Genomic DNA, 16,593 nt, shown 5'->3' with positions numbered 1-16,593 from the left:
ATGCTCGGCTCTAAAACCCAGCAGTAATTGTACTATGCTCGGCTCTAAAACCCAACAGTAATTGTACTATGCTCGGCTCTAAAACCCAACAGTAATTGTACTATGCTCGGCTCTAAAACCCAACAGTAATTGTACTATGCTCGGCTCTAAAACCCAACAGTAATTGTACTATGCTCGGCTCTAAAACCCAACAGTAATTGTACTATGCTCGGCTCTAAAACCCAACAGTAATTGTACTACGCTCGGCTCTAAAACCCAGCAGTAATTGTACTATACTCAGCTCTAAAACCCAACAGTAATTGTACTATACTCAGCTCTAAAACCCAATAGTAATTGTACTATGCTTGGCTCTAAAACCCAACAGTAATTGTACTATGCTTGGCTCTAAAACCCAACAGTAATTGTACTATGCTCGGCTCTAAAACCCAACAGTAATTGTACTATGCTCGGCTCTAAAACCCAGCAGTAATTGTACTATGCTCGGCTCTAAAACCCAGCAGTAATTGTACTATACTCGGCTCTAAAACCCAACAGTAATTGTACTATACTCGGCTCTACATTTACATTTACATTTAAGTCATTTAGCTCTAAAACCCAACAGTAATTGTACTATGCTCGGCTCTAAAACCCAGCAGTAATTGTACTATGCTCGGCTCTAAAACCCAACAGTAATTGTACTATGCTCGGCTCTAAAACCCAACAGTAATTGTACTATGCTCGGCTCTAAAACCCAACAGTAATTGTACTATGCTCGGCTCTAAAACCCAACAGTAATTGTACTATGCTCGGCTCTAAAACCCAACAGTAATTGTACTATGCTCGGCTCTAAAACCCAACAGTAATTGTACTACGCTCGGCTCTAAAACCCAGCAGTAATTGTACTATACTCAGCTCTAAAACCCAACAGTAATTGTACTATACTCAGCTCTAAAACTCAATAGTAATTGTACTATGCTTGGCTCTAAAACCCAACAGTAATTGTACTATGCTTGGCTCTAAAACCCAACAGTAATTGTACTATGCTCGGCTCTAAAACCCAACAGTAATTGTACTATGCTCGGCTCTAAAACCCAACAGTAATTGTACTATGCTCGGCTCTAAAACCCAACAGCAATTGTACTATGCTCGGCTCTAAAACCCAACAGTAATTGTACTATGCTCGGCTCTAAAACCCAACAGTAATTGTACTATGCTCGGCTCTAAAACCCAACAGTAATTGTACTATGCTCGGCTCTAAAACCCAACAGTAATTGTACTATGCTCGGCTCTAAAACCCAGCAGTAATTGTACTATGCTCGGCTCTAAAACCCAGCAGTAATTGTACTATACTGCTCTAAAACCCAACAGTAATTGTACTATACTCGGCTCTACATTTACATTTACATTTAAGTCATTTAGCTCTAAAACCCAACAGTAATTGTACTATGCTCGGCTCTAAAACCCAGCAGTAATTGTACTATGCTCGGCTCTAAAACCCAACAGTAATTGTACTATGCTCGGCTCTAAAACCCAACAGTAATTGTACTATGCTCGGCTCTAAAACCCAACAGTAATTGTACTATGCTCGGCTCTAAAACCCAACAGTAATTGTACTATGCTCGGCTCTAAAACCCAACAGTAATTGTACTATGCTCGGCTCTAAAACCCAACAGTAATTGTACTACGCTCGGCTCTAAAACCCAGCAGTAATTGTACTATACTCAGCTCTAAAACCCAACAGTAATTGTACTATACTCAGCTCTAAAACCCAATAGTAATTGTACTATGCTTGGCTCTAAAACCCAACAGTAATTGTACTATGCTTGGCTCTAAAACCCAACAGTAATTGTACTATGCTCGGCTCTAAAACCCAACAGTAATTGTACTATGCTCGGCTCTAAAACCCAGCAGTAATTGTACTATGCTCGGCTCTAAAACCCAGCAGTAATTGTACTATACTCGGCTCTAAAACCCAACAGTAATTGTACTATACTCGGCTCTACATTTACATTTACATTTAAGTCATTTAGCTCTAAAACCCAACAGTAATTGTACTATGCTCGGCTCTAAAACCCAGCAGTAATTGTACTATGCTCGGCTCTAAAACCCAACAGTAATTGTACTATGCTCGGCTCTAAAACCCAACAGTAATTGTACTATGCTCGGCTCTAAAACCCAACAGTAATTGTACTATGCTCGGCTCTAAAACCCAACAGTAATTGTACTATGCTCGGCTCTAAAACCCAACAGTAATTGTACTATGCTCGGCTCTAAAACCCAACAGTAATTGTACTACGCTCGGCTCTAAAACCCAGCAGTAATTGTACTATACTCAGCTCTAAAACCCAACAGTAATTGTACTATACTCAGCTCTAAAACCCAATAGTAATTGTACTATGCTTGGCTCTAAAACCCAACAGTAATTGTACTATGCTTGGCTCTAAAACCCAACAGTAATTGTACTATGCTCGGCTCTAAAACCCAATAGTAATTGTACTATACTCAGCTCTAAAACCCAATAGTAATTGTACTATGCTTGGCTCTAAAACCCAACAGTAATTGTACTATGCTTGGCTCTAAAACCCAACAGTAATTGTACTATACTCAGCTCTAAAACCCAATAGTAATTGTACTATGCTTGGCTCTAAAACCCAACAGTAATTGTACTATGCTTGGCTCTAAAACCCAACAGTAATTGTACTATGCTCGGCTCTAAAACCCAACAGTAATTGTACTATGCTCGGCTCTAAAACCCAACAGTAATTGTACTATGCTCGGCTCTAAAACCCAACAGTAATTGTACTATGCTCGGCTCTAAAACCAGACTGGAATTCAGATATAACCGAGTTATTATGAAGAAAGTTTTTGAACTGGTGAGTTCTCCAGGTTTTCTAAAACCTTTGCCAGCGCAGACAGTTTAGATACGGGACGACAGTTATCCAACTGGGACGGATCTCCACCTTTATGTAAAAACATGACATGGGCTGCTTTCCAGACTTTCGAAATGGTATTACTCTCCAATTAAATATTTAATATATGAGTGAGAGGGGCAGCAATGATCTCTGCACCAATTGTTTGAAAATATGGGTTTAATTCCTCCGGGCCAGCCTCTTTCTTTATATCAATACATTTGAGTTCCTTTACAACTTCTGAAAGCTCAATCTCGGTAAAAAAATGAATTAAGTGAACTGTAGGCCAGCATGTGGCAGTTTCATTCACAGCCTCATTTGAGATGTTAGGAAGGAGTTCATTATCAAATAAATGTCCAGCTTTAGCAAAATGCTCATTAAACATGTCAAACTGTTTATTCTCGTGAGTCACATCCATTGAATTTGAGGTCAATTTCAACAGAAGACCAGAGGAGTGTTAGTATTCATGGATTTAAACGGTTTTCCAGAATTTGGTCGGGTTATTGTAGATTCGTAATAAAAGCTAGATTTGCATTTCTGTATTAACAAGGTACATTTGTTTCTCAGGGCCCTGGATAACTGCCATTCTGCCTGGGAATTACCCCTTTCTGGCTTTGGCCCACTGTGTATTTATGGGATCCAATCAGATAATTCTCCTGTAAACCAGGAACTGTCTCTACCTCCTTACCCGGTACTTTCTGAGATGGGCGCAATAATCACAGATAGTAGAAAACAAGGAATGAAAATAGGAGAATTCATCTTCGATATCTGTAGTAAGTGCAATCCTATCCTATCTATGAAGTTCATGCAGGAATGTCTGCTCACAGAACTAACAAAAATGTTTGGCTGTGAACCGAGAGGACAGTTTGGGGATTTTAGTGTCTCTAATGCAAGCTACTGCACAACGATCACTTAAATCATTAGCGACACTACCAACGGCCGAGTATTTAGGAGGATTGTTTGTTAGAATAACATCAAATAAGTGTTGATTTAGAGTTGTCTTTGGGATTGAGTTTTGTGACTGCATTTATAATTTTCGTAAAATGTAAATTTATTGCACAGTCCCCTTATGGCCTAGGAGTTATTCCCTCCGTAAGGCTATCAAACAAGCTAAGCGTCAGTACAGAGACAAAGTGGAATCTCAATTCAATGGCTCAGACACAAGAGGCATGTGGCAGGGTCTACAGTCAATCACGGACTACAAGATGAAATCCAGCCCAGTCACGGACCAGGATGTCTTGCTCCCAGGCAGACTAAATAACTTTTTTGCCCGCTTTGAGGACAATACAGTGCCACTGACACGGCCTGCAACGGAAACATGCGGTCTCTCCTTCACTGCAGCCGAGGTGAGTAAGACATTTAAACGTGTTAACCCTAAGGCTGCAGGCCCAGACGGCATCCCCAGCCGCGCCCTCAGAGCATGCGCAGACCAGCTGGCCGGTGTGTTTACGGACATATTCAATCAATCCCTATACCAGTCTGCTGTTCCCACATGCTTCAAGAGGGCCACCATTGTTCCTGTTCCCAAGAAAGCTAAGGTAACTGAGCTAAACGACTACCGCCCCGTAGCACTCACTATCATGAAGTGCTTTGAGAGACTAGTCAAGGACCATATCACCTCCACCCTACCTGACACCCTAGACCCACTCCAATTGCTTACCGCCCAAATAGGTCCACAGACGATGCAATCTCAACCACACTGCACACTGCCCTAACCCACCTGGACAAGAGGAATACCTATGTGAGAATGCTGTTCATCGACTACAGCTCGGCATTCAACACCATAGTACCCTCCAAGCTCGCATCAAGCTCGAGACCCTGGGTCTCGACCCCGCCCTGTGCAACTGGGTACTGGACTTCCTGACGGGCCGCCCCCAGGTGGTGAGGGTAGGCAGATCTCCTCCCCGCTGATCCTCAACACGGGGGCCCCACAAGGGTGCGTTCTGAGCCCTCTCCTGTACTCCCTGTTCACCCACGACTGCGTGGCCACGCACGCCTCCAACTCAATCATCAAGTTTGCGGACGACACAACAGTGGTAGGCTTGATTACCAACAACGACGAGACGGCCTACAGGGAGGAGGTGAGGGCCCTTGGAGTGTGGTGTCAGGAAAATAACCTCACACTCAACGTCAACAAAACTAAGGAGATGATTGTGGACTTCAGGAGGGAACACCCCCTATCCACATCGATGGAACAGTAGTGGAGAGGGTAGCTAGTTTTAAGTTCCTCGGCATACACATCACAGACAAACTGAATTGGTCCACTCACACTGACAGCGTCGTGAAGAAGGCGCAGCAGCGCCTATTCAACCTCAGGAGGCTGAAGAAATTCGGCTTGTCACCAAAAGCACTCACAAACTTCTACAGATGCACAATCGAGAGCATCCTGGCGGGCTGTATCACCGCCTGGTACGGCAACTGCTCCGCCCTCAACCGTAAGGCTCTCCAGAGGGTAGTGAGGACTGCACAACGCATCACCGGGGGCAAACTACCTGCCCTCCAGGACACCTACACCACCCGTTGTTACAGGAAGGCCATAAAGATCATCAAGGACATCAACCACCCGAACCACTGCCTGTTCACCCCGCTTCATCCAGAAGGCGAGGTCAGTACAGGTGCATCAAAGCTGGGACCGAGAGACTGAAAAACAGCTTCTATCTCAAGGCCATCAGACTGTTAAACAGCCACCACTAACATTGAGTGGCTGCTGCCAACACACTGACATTGACACTGACCCAACTCCAGCCATTTTAATAATGGGAATTGATGGGAAATTATGTAAATATATCACTAGCCACTTTAAACAATGCTACCTTATATAATGTTACTTACCCTACATTATTCATCTCATATGCATATGTATATACTGTACTCTACAACATCGACTGCATCCTTATGTAACACATGTATCACTAGCCACTTTAACTATGCCACTTTGTTTACTTTGTCTACACACTCATCTCATATGTATATACTGTACTCGATACCATCTACTGTATGCTGCTCTGTACCATCACTCATTCATATATCCTTATGTACATGTTCCTTATCCCCTTACACTGTGTATAAGACAGTAGTTTTGGAATTGTTAGTTAGATTACTTGTTGGTTATCACTGCATTGTCGGAACTAGAAGCACAAGCATTTCGCTACACTCGCATTAACATCTGCTAACCATGTGTATGTGACAAATAAAATTTGATTTGATTTGATTTGATTTTTGAGTTTGGAGATAACCAATCGCAGTTTAAATCGCCCATAAGGGCCATTTCACCCCCCCCCCCAACCACGCATCAGTTCAGCCAGAGAATCCAGGGATTCTACTTTTGCAGATGGAGATCAATAACATCCTATCAAATATAAAGTTCACAGCTTCCGATAACTGCAGTTTCAATGCTTAAAAACTCACTGTTTTGGTTTAGATAAAGACCTTAGTTCAGTAACCAAACATCTGTCTTTAAAAAATAGACAGATATACCCTCCTCCCCAGTTTCTTTGTCGTTCACATCGATAAACATCCAAGTCTATAGACTGATTTAGAACAGATTTCTTAAGCCAGGTCTCGGACAGTACTAAGACATTTGGGTCAGCAGTGTGAACCCAGACTTTTATCGTCCATGTTCTGCATCAGACTCCTCATATTAATATGCATCAGTCCCAACCCTGATCAAGTTTTCAAATCATTTGGAGTGGGAAGTGCATCCATAGCCAATGGGCCTGGGTTTCCTGATTCATAGCCAATGGGCCTGGGTTTGGGAGAATGTTTCCTGATTTATAGCCAATGGGCCTGGGTTTGGGTGGATGATTCCTGATTCATAGCCAATGGGACTGGGAGAATGTTTCCTGATTCATAGCCAATGGGCCTGGGAGAATGTTTCCTGATCCATAGCCAATGAGACTGGGAGAATGTTTCCTGATCCGTAGCCAATAGGACTGGGTTTGGGTGAATGTTTCCTGATTCATAGCCAATGGGACTTGGTTTGGGTGAATGTTTCCTGATTCATAGCCAATGGGCCTGGGTTTGGGTGAATGTTTCCTGATTCATAGCCAATGGGACTGGGTTTGGGTAAATGTTTCCTGATTCATAGCCAATGGGACTGGGTTTGGGTAAATGTTTCCTGATTCATAGCCAATGGGACTGGGTTTGGGTAAATGTTTCCTGATTCATAGCCAATGGGACTGGGTTTGGGTAAATGTTTCCTGATTCATAGCCAATGGGACTGGGTTTGGGTAAATGTTTCCTGATTCATAGCCAATGGGACTGGGTTTGGGTAAATGTTTCCTGATTCATAGCCAATGGGACTGGGTTTGGGTAAATGTTTCCTGATTCATAGCCAATGGGACTGGGTTTGGGTAAATGTTTCCTGATTCATAGCCAATGGGACTGGGTTTGGGTAAATGTTTCCTGATTCATAGCCAATGGGACTGGGTTTGGGTAAATGTTTCCTGATTCATAGCCAATGGGACTGGGTTTGGGTAAATGTTTCCTGATTCATAGCCAATGGGACTGGGTTTGGGTAAATGTTTCCTGATTCATAGCCAATGGGACTGGGTTTGGGTAAATGTTTCCTGATTCATAGCCAATGGGACTGGGTTTGGGTAAATGTTTCCTGATTCATAGCCAATGGGACTGGGTTTGGGTAAATGTTTCCTGATTCATAGCCAATGGGACTGGGTTTGGGTAAATGTTTCCTGATTCATAGCCAATGGGACTGGGTTTGGGTAAATGTTTCCTGATTCATAGCCAATGGGACTGGGTTTGGGTAAATGTTTCCTGACACCAAAAAGCAGAAGAATAATAAAACACCTTGATTTATTTATTCCTAAAATCGCACTTGCTTTTAGATGATTTTGAATAATCCAAACTACAGTCATCTGATACAACAAACACAGTTTTGAGCCAGATCAAACCCTGTAGATTTTATGTCCATGTCACAGTAGGAGTCAAATGGTAACACAACAGGATCCCTCTAAAAGATAAAAGCTGCTATACTATCAGTTAAAGTAGGGTTTAGCGGTATCTCTCTGGGGTACGGAGATGAGATTGTGTTGTCGAAATTAGCAAAAACAACGAGCCATAACCCATGTAGGCAGAAATTAAAACAATTTGTACAAAAAAATACCCATTTTAACCACTGAATCCAACATTTCACTAAAACAAAAAGAAAACAAATATTTTAAATAAACCGAGTCAATCTAATGAAAAACGTTAAATCCCCCACCTCTCCCTCCTCTCTCCCCCACCTCCCCCTCCTCTCTCCCCCACCTCCCCCTCCTCTCTCCCCACTTCTCACCAGTCTCTCCCCCACCTCTCACCCAATCTCTCACCCAATCTCTCCCCCACCTCTCACCCAATCTCTCCCCCACCTCTCCTCCACGTCTCTCCCTCCTCTCTTCCCCACCTCTCCCCCACCTCCCCCCTCCTCTCTCCCCCCACTTCTCACCAGTCTCTCCCCCACTTCTCACCAGTCTCTCCCCCACTTCTCACCCACTTCTCACCCAATCTCTCCACCACTTCGACACCAATCTCTCCACCACTTCGACACCAATCTCTCCACCACTTCGACACCAATCTCTCCCCCAGTTCTCACCCCCACTTCTCCCCCACTTCTCCCCCACTTCTCACCCAGTCTCTCCCCCACTTCTCACCCAGTCTCTCCCCCACTTCTCCCCCACTTCTCCCCCACTTCTCACCCAGTCTCTCCCCCACTTCTCACCCAGTCTCTCACCCACTTCTCACCCAGTCTCTCCCCCACTTCTCACCCAGTCTCTCCCCCACTTCTCACCCAGTCTCTCCCCCACTTCTCACCCAGTCTCTCCCCCACTTCTCACCCAGTCTCTCCCCCACTTCTCACCCAGTCTCTCCCCCACTTTTCACCCAGTCTCTCCCCCACTTTTCACCCAGTCTCTCCCCCACTTTTCACCCAGTCTCTCCCCCACTTTTCACCCAGTCTCTCCCCACTTTTCACCCAGTCTCTCCCCCACTTTTCACCCAGTCTCTCCCCACTTTTCACCCAGTCTCTCCCCCACTTCTCACCCAGTCTCTCCCCCACTTCTCACCCAGTCTCTCCCCCACTTCTCACCCAGTCTCTCCCCCACTTCTCACCCAGTCTCTCCCCCACTTTTCACCCAGTCTCTCCCCCACTTTTCACCCAGTCTCTCCCCCACTTCTCACCCAGTCTCTCCCCCACTTCTCACCCAGTCTCTCCCCCACTTCTCACCCAGTCTCTCCCCCACTTCTCCCCAGTCTCTCCCCCACTTCTCACCCAGTCTCTCCCCACTTCTCACCCAGTCTCTCCCCCACTTCTCACCCAGTCTCTCCCCCACTTCTCCCCCAGTCTCTCCCCCACTTCTCCCCAGTCTCTTCCCACTTCTCCCCCACTTCTCACCCCCAGTCTCTCCCCCACTTCTCCCCCACTTCTCACCCAGTCTCTCCCCCACTTCTCACCCAGTCTCTCCCCCACTTCTCACCCAGTCTCTCCCCCACTTCTCACCCAGTCTCTCCCCCACTTCTCCCCCAGTCTCTCCCCCACTTCTCCCCCAGTCTCTTCCCCACTTCTCCCCCACTTCTCACCCCCAGTCTCTCCCCCACTTCTCCCCCACTTCTCACCCAGTCTCTCCCCCACTTCTCACCCAGTCTCTCCCCCACTTCTCCCCCAGTCTCTCCCCCACTTCTCCCCCACTTCTCACCCAGTCTCTCCCCCACTTCTCACCCAGTCTCTCCCCCACTTCTCACCCAGTCTCTCCCCCACTTCTCACCCAGTCTCTCCCCCACTTCTCACCCAGTCTCTCCCCCAGTCTCTCCCCCACTTCTCACCCAGTCTCTCCCCCACTTCTCACCCAGTCTCTCCCCCACTCTCTCCCCCACTTCTCCCCCACTTCTCACCCAGTCTCTCCCCCACTTCTCCCCCAGTCTCTCCCCCAGTCTCTCCCCCAGTCTCTCCCCCAGTCTCTCCCCCACTTCTCCCCCACTTCTCCCCCACTTCTCACCCCCACTTCTCACCCCCACTTCTCACCCAGTCTCTCCCCCACTTCTCACCCAGTCTCTCCCCCACTTCTCACCCAGTCTCTCCCCCACTTCTCACCCAGTCTCTCCCCCACTTCTCACCCAGTCTCTCCCCCACTTCTCACCCAGTCTCTCCCCCAGTCTCTCCCCCACTTCTCACCCCCACTCTCTCCCCCACTTCTCCCCCACTTCTCCCCCAGTCTCTCACCCAGTCTCTCACCCAGTCTCTCCCCCACTTCTCCCCCAGTCTCTCACCCACTTCTCCCCCAGTCTCTCACCCACTTCTCCCCCAGTCTCTCCCCCACTTTTCACCCAGTCTCTCCCCCACTTTTCACCCAGTCTCTCCCCCACTTTTCACCCAGTCTCTCCCCACTTTTCACCCAGTCTCTCCCCACTTTTCACCCAGTCTCTCCCCCACTTTTCACCCAGTCTCTCCCCCACTTTTCACCCAGTCTCTCCCCCACTTTTCACCCAGTCTCTCCCCCACTTTTCACCCAGTCTCTCCCCACTTTTCACCCAGTCTCTCCCCCACTTTTCACCCAGTCTCTCCCCCACTTTTCACCCAGTCTCTCCCCCACTTTTCACCCAGTCTCTCCCCCACTTTTCACCCAGTCTCTCCCCCACTTTTCACCCAGTCTCTCCCCCACTTCTCACCCAGTCTCTCCCCCACTTCTCCCCCACTTCTCACCCAGTCTCTCCCCCACTTCTCACCCAGTCTCTCCCCCACTTCTCACCCAGTCTCTCCCCCACTTCTCACCCAGTCTCTCCCCCACTTCTCACCCAGTCTCTCCCCCACTTCTCACCCAGTCTCTCACCCACTTCTCCCCCACTTCTCCCCCACTTCTCCCCCAGTCTCTCACCCAGTCTCTCCCCCACTTCTCACCCAGTCTCTCCCCCACTTCTCCCCCACTTCTCCCCCACTTCTCCCCCAGTCTCTCACCCAGTCTCTCCCCCACTTCTCACCCAGTCTCTCCCCCACTTCTCCCCCACTTCTCCCCCAGTCTCTCCCCCAGTCTCTCACCCACTTCTCCCCCAGTCTCTCCCCCACTTCTCACCCAGTCTCTCCCCCACTTCTCCCCCAGTCTCTCCCCCACTTCTCCCCCACTTCTCACCCCCACTTCTCCCCCAGTCTCTCCCCCACTTCTCCCCCAGTCTCTCCCCCACTTCTCACCCAGTCTCTCCCCCACTTCTCACCCAGTCTCTCCCCCACTTCTCACCCAGTCTCTCCCCCACTTCTCACCCAGTCTCTCCCCCACTTCTCCCCCACTTCTCCCCCACTTCTCCCCCAGTCTCTCCCCCACTTCTCCCCCAGTCTCTCCCCCAGTCTCTCCCCCACTTCTCCCCCAGTCTCTCCCCCACTTCTCACCCAGTCTCTCCCCCACTTCTCACCCAGTCTCCCCCACTTCTCACCCAGTCTCTCCCCCACTTCTCCCCCAGTCTCTCCCCCACTTCTCACCCAGTCTCTCCCCCACTTCTCACCCAGTCTCTCCCCCACTTCTCACCCAGTCTCTCCCCCACTTCTCACCCAGTCTCTCCCCCACTTCTCACCCAGTCTCTCCCCCACTTCTCACCCAGTCTCTCCCCACTTCTCACCCAGTCTCTCCCCCATATCATCTTCTCTTTTGGATCTACTCTCTGTATTCTATCTATTCTCTGACATAATATTCTTTAGAATCATACACACCATCTTAACCTCAATGTCTGGCGTGGTTTCTCCCAGACCAACGGGTACCTCAGACCGACCTGCCGGTCTGCTACAACAGAGTAGCAGCCTGAGGCACATAGAGCAGGAGCGTGACTGGGACAAGTCCTGCCACCCTGCAACTGGGTCTGAATGCTAACTAGGCTAGATCAGGACTAACCTCATTCTAAAACGGGTCAGTAAGGTCTGAAAGAGATATATATATATTTTGTTTGAAATATGTCTTGATTGCCTATATCTCTTTCCACCCCAGTTAATACATGGTGGAAGCAACCATTCCAGTTGTGAATCATTTCTACCAACTTCGCACAACTCTTATGGTAAGATATGGCCCTTGTTTTTCTCCAAATTGTTCCAACCCCCAGTAAATTTGTTTGGGAATCATTGATGGACAGCAATATTCAAATTGTATCTATGATTTTCAAGCAAATTGAAGTCAGGAGTGAGACTAGAGCACTCGGGAACACTCGACACCACTTGGAAAGCCATTACGCCGTGTCTGTCTCTAGCATGAACATGCATGTTATGTTCTTACAACTCTATCCCAGGGTTTTCAGAAGACAGAGGTGGGTTTTCTATAACTTCTTACTTTGCTTATTTCATATTTCTTTTCATCCTAACAAACTCTAAAAAGAAAGTAAGAATGTCACACGGATTATTCTCCCAAACATTAAATGGGTCTAGCAAACAACATTTCAGCACATTTTTTTTTTCTCTTCGGGTTATGAAGACAAGTGGAATTAGCGCAGCCATTGAACACAGTGGGAGAGGTGTGTCATGGTAACTAAGGTAACGAGGGATGGAAAAAGCGGAACTGTTTAAATGGTTTACAGCATGTCAAGATGTTAAATACAATTAATTACATCATCTAATGTCAACATAATTAGATAAAATAAAAATAATAATATCATCAAGTTATTGTGTGCAGGGTGTCGTCTTTCGGATGGGACGTTAAACGGGTGTCCTGACTCTCTGAGGGCATTAAAGATCCCATGGCACTTATTGTTAGAGTAGGGGTGTTAACCCCGGTGTCCTGGCTAAATTCCCAATCTGGCCCTCAAACCATCACGGTCACCTAATAATCTTCAATTTTACAATTGTCTCATTCATTCCCCCCTCCTCTCCCCTTCTGTCACTATTCCCCAGGTCGTTGCTGTAAATGAGAACGTGTGCTGAAACTGTGTTTGCTAGACCCATTAACTGATTAGCAGCATAATTGGAAACAGTATTGTTTTGGCAGCATCATGTTATGGGTATACTTTGCACTGACAAGGGACTGGGGAGTTTGTTAGGATCAAAAGCCCGGGTAAAAAAAAGTTCACAGGAAATACAGTCTTTCATTCTTCAGAAAAACCCTGGGATAGTTTGGTGTAGAGTTAGTAGTATCTTTATTCAACATGATTCACAGCTGTAAAGGCTGCTAAAAGGTGCTTCTACCGAGTACGAACTCTGGGGTGTGTGAATACATATGCAAATCAATACATTCACAATTTCTTAGTAATAAGGACAATTTTGAACAACAAAAATTATTCTTCGTACTTTGAAAATGTAGGTTGTGTAGATCGATAGGAGAAAACATTGAATGCACTCTCTTCAAGACAGAATGTTAAGGCAGCAACGTGTGAAGACCGTGACTATGGAGACGCTCTCACCCAGGACATGATAATATGAAGACATGACATGTGACCATGCTGCCATCTAGAGTCCATAGCCTGGTACTTCACCATCTAGAGTCCATAGTCTGGTACTTCACCATCTAGGGTCCATAGTCTGGTACTTCACCATCTAGGGTCCATAGCCCGGTACTTCACCCATCTAGAGTCCATAGTCTGGTACCCATCTAGGGTCCATAGCCTGGTACCCATCTAGAGTCCATAGCCTGGTATCCATCTAGAGTCCATAGCCTGGTACCCATCTAGAGTCCATAGCCTGGTATCCATCTAGGGTCCATAGCCTGGTATCCATCTAGGGTCCATAGCCTGGTACCCATCTAGAGTCCATAGCCTGGTACCCATCTAGAGTCCATAGCCTGGTACCCATCTAGAGTCCATAGCCTGGTACCCATCTAGAGTCCATAGCCTGGTACCCATCTAGAGTCCATAGCCTGGTACCCATCTAGAGTCCATAGCTTGGTACCCATCTAGGGTCCATAGCCTGGTACCCATCTAGAGTCCATAGCCTGGTATCCATCTAGAGTCCATAGCCTGGTATCCATCTAGAGTCCATAGCCTGGTACTTCACCATCTAGAGTCCATAGCCTGGTACTTCACCATCTAGAGTCCATAGCCTGGTACTTCACCATCTAGAGTCCATAGCCTGGTACCCATCTAGGGTCCATAGCCTGGTACCCATCTAGAGTCCATAGCCTGGTACCCATCTAGGGTCCATAGCCTGGTACCCATCTAGAGTCCATAGCCTGGTACCCATCTAGAGTCCATAGCCTGGTATCCATCTAGAGTCCATAGCCTGGTACTTCACCATCTAGAGTCCATAGCCTGGTACTTCACCATCTAGAGTCCATAGCCTGGTACCCATCTAGGGTCCATAGCCTGGTATCCATCTAGAGTCCATAGCCTGGTACTTCACCCATCTAGAGTCCATAGCCTGGTACTTCACCATCTAGAGTCCATAGCCTGGTATCCATCTAGAGTCCATAGCCTGGTACTTCACCATCTAGAGTCCATAGCCTGGTACTTCACCATCTAGAGTCCATAGCCTGGTACCCATCTAGGGTCCATAGCCTGGTACCCATCTAGAGTCCATAGCCTGGTACCCATCTAGAGTCCATAGCCTGGTATCCATCTAGAGTCCATAGCCTGGTACTTCACCCATCTAGAGTCCATAGCCTGGTACTTCACCATCTAGAGTCCATAGCCTGGTACTTCACCATCTAGAGTCCATAGCCTGGTACCCATCTAGGGTCCATAGCCTGGTATCCATCTAGAGTCCATAGCCTGGTATCCATCTAGGGTCCATAGCCTGGTATCCATCTAGAGTCCATAGCCTGGTACTTCACCATCTAGAGTCCATAGCCTGGTACCCATCTAGGGTCCATAGCCTGGTATCCATCTAGAGTCCATAGCCTGGTACTTCACCCATCTAGAGTCCATAGCCTGGTACTTCACCCATCTAGAGTCCATAGCCTGGTACTTCACCCATCTAGGGTCCATAGCCTGGTACTTCACCATCTAGAGTCCATAGCCTGGTACCCATCTAGAGTCCATAGCCTGGTACTTCACCCATCTAGAGTCCATAGCCTGGTACTTCACCCATCAAGAGTCCATAGCCTGGTATCCATCTAGAGTCCATAGCCTGGTATCCATCTAGGGTCCATAGCCTGGTATCCATCTAGAGTCCATAGCCTGGTACCCATCTAGGGTCCATAGCCTGGTATCCATCTAGAGTCCATAGCCTGGTACCCATCTAGAGTCCATAGCCTGGTACCCATCTAGAGTCCATAGCCTGGTACCCATCTAGAGTCCATAGCCTGGTACTTCACCCATCTAGAGTCCATAGCCTGGTACCCATCTAGAGTCCATAGCCTGGTACTTCACCCATCTAGAGTCCATAGCCTGGTACTTCACCCATCTAGAGTCCATAGCCTGGTATCCATCTAGAGTCCATAGCCTGGTACCCATCTAGGGTCCATAGCCTGGTACTTCACCCATCTAGAGTCCATAGCCTGGTACTTCACCATCTAGAGTCCATAGCCTGGTACTTCACCATCTAGAGTCCATAGCCTGGTATCCATCTAGAGTCCATAGCCTGGTACTTCACCATCTAGAGTCCATAGCCTGGTACCCATCTAGAGTCCATAGCCTGGTACCCATCTAGAGTCCATAGCCTGGTACCCATCTAGGGTCCATAGCCTGGTACCCATCTAGGGTCCATAGCCTGGTATCCATCTAGGGTCCATAGCCTGGTACTTCACCATCTAGAGTCCATAGCCTGGTACCCATCTAGAGTCCATAGCCTGGTATTATTATATTATTATATTATATTATTACTTCACCCATCTAGAGTCCATAGCCTGGTACCCATCTAGAGTCCATAGCCTGGTACTTCACCATCTAGAGTCCATAGCCTGGTACCCATCTAGGGTCCATAGCCTGGTATCCATCTAGAGTCCATAGCCTGGTATCCATCTAGGGTCCATAGCCTGGTATCCATCTAGAGTCCATAGCCTGGTACTTCACCATCTAGAGTCCATAGCCTGGTACCCATCTAGGGTCCATAGCCTGGTATCCATCTAGAGTCCATAGCCTGGTATCCATCTAGAGTCCATAGCCTGGTACTTCACCCATCTAGAGTCCATAGCCTGGTACTTCACCCATCTAGAGTCCATAGCCTGGTACTTCACCCATCTAGGGTCCATAGCCTGGTACTTCACCATCTAGAGTCCATAGCCTGGTACCCATCTAGAGTCCATAGCCTGGTACTTCACCCATCTAGAGTCCATAGCCTGGTACTTCACCCATCTAGAGTCCATAGCCTGGTATCCATCTAGAGTCCATAGCCTGGTACTTCACCCATCTAGGGTCCATAGCCTGGTACTTCACCATCTAGAGTCCATAGCCTGGTACCCATCTAGAGTCCATAGCCTGGTACTTCACCCATCTAGAGTCCATAGCCTGGTACTTCACCCATCTAGAGTCCATAGCCTGGTATCCATCTAGAGTCCATAGCCTGGTATCCATCTAGGGTCCATAGCCTGGTATCCATCTAGAGTCCATAGCCTGGTACCCATCTAGGGTCCATAGCCTGGTATCCATCTAGAGTCCATAGCCTGGTACCCATTTGGAGTCCATAGCCTGCTACCCATCTAGAGTCCATAGCCTGGTACTTCACCCATCTAGAGTCCATAGCCTGGTACCCATCTAGAGTCCATAGCCTGGTACTTCACCCATCTAGAGTCCATAGCCTGGTACTTCACCCATCTAGAGTCCATAGCCTGGTACTTCACCCATCTAGAGTCCATAGCCTGGTATCCATCTAGAG

The sequence above is a fragment of the Oncorhynchus gorbuscha genome, linkage group LG20 (genome assembly GCF_021184085.1).
Source record: "Oncorhynchus gorbuscha isolate QuinsamMale2020 ecotype Even-year linkage group LG20, OgorEven_v1.0, whole genome shotgun sequence".
In the NCBI taxonomy this organism is placed as follows: Eukaryota; Metazoa; Chordata; class Actinopteri; order Salmoniformes; family Salmonidae; genus Oncorhynchus; species Oncorhynchus gorbuscha.
This window is presented reverse-complemented; position numbering follows the sequence as displayed.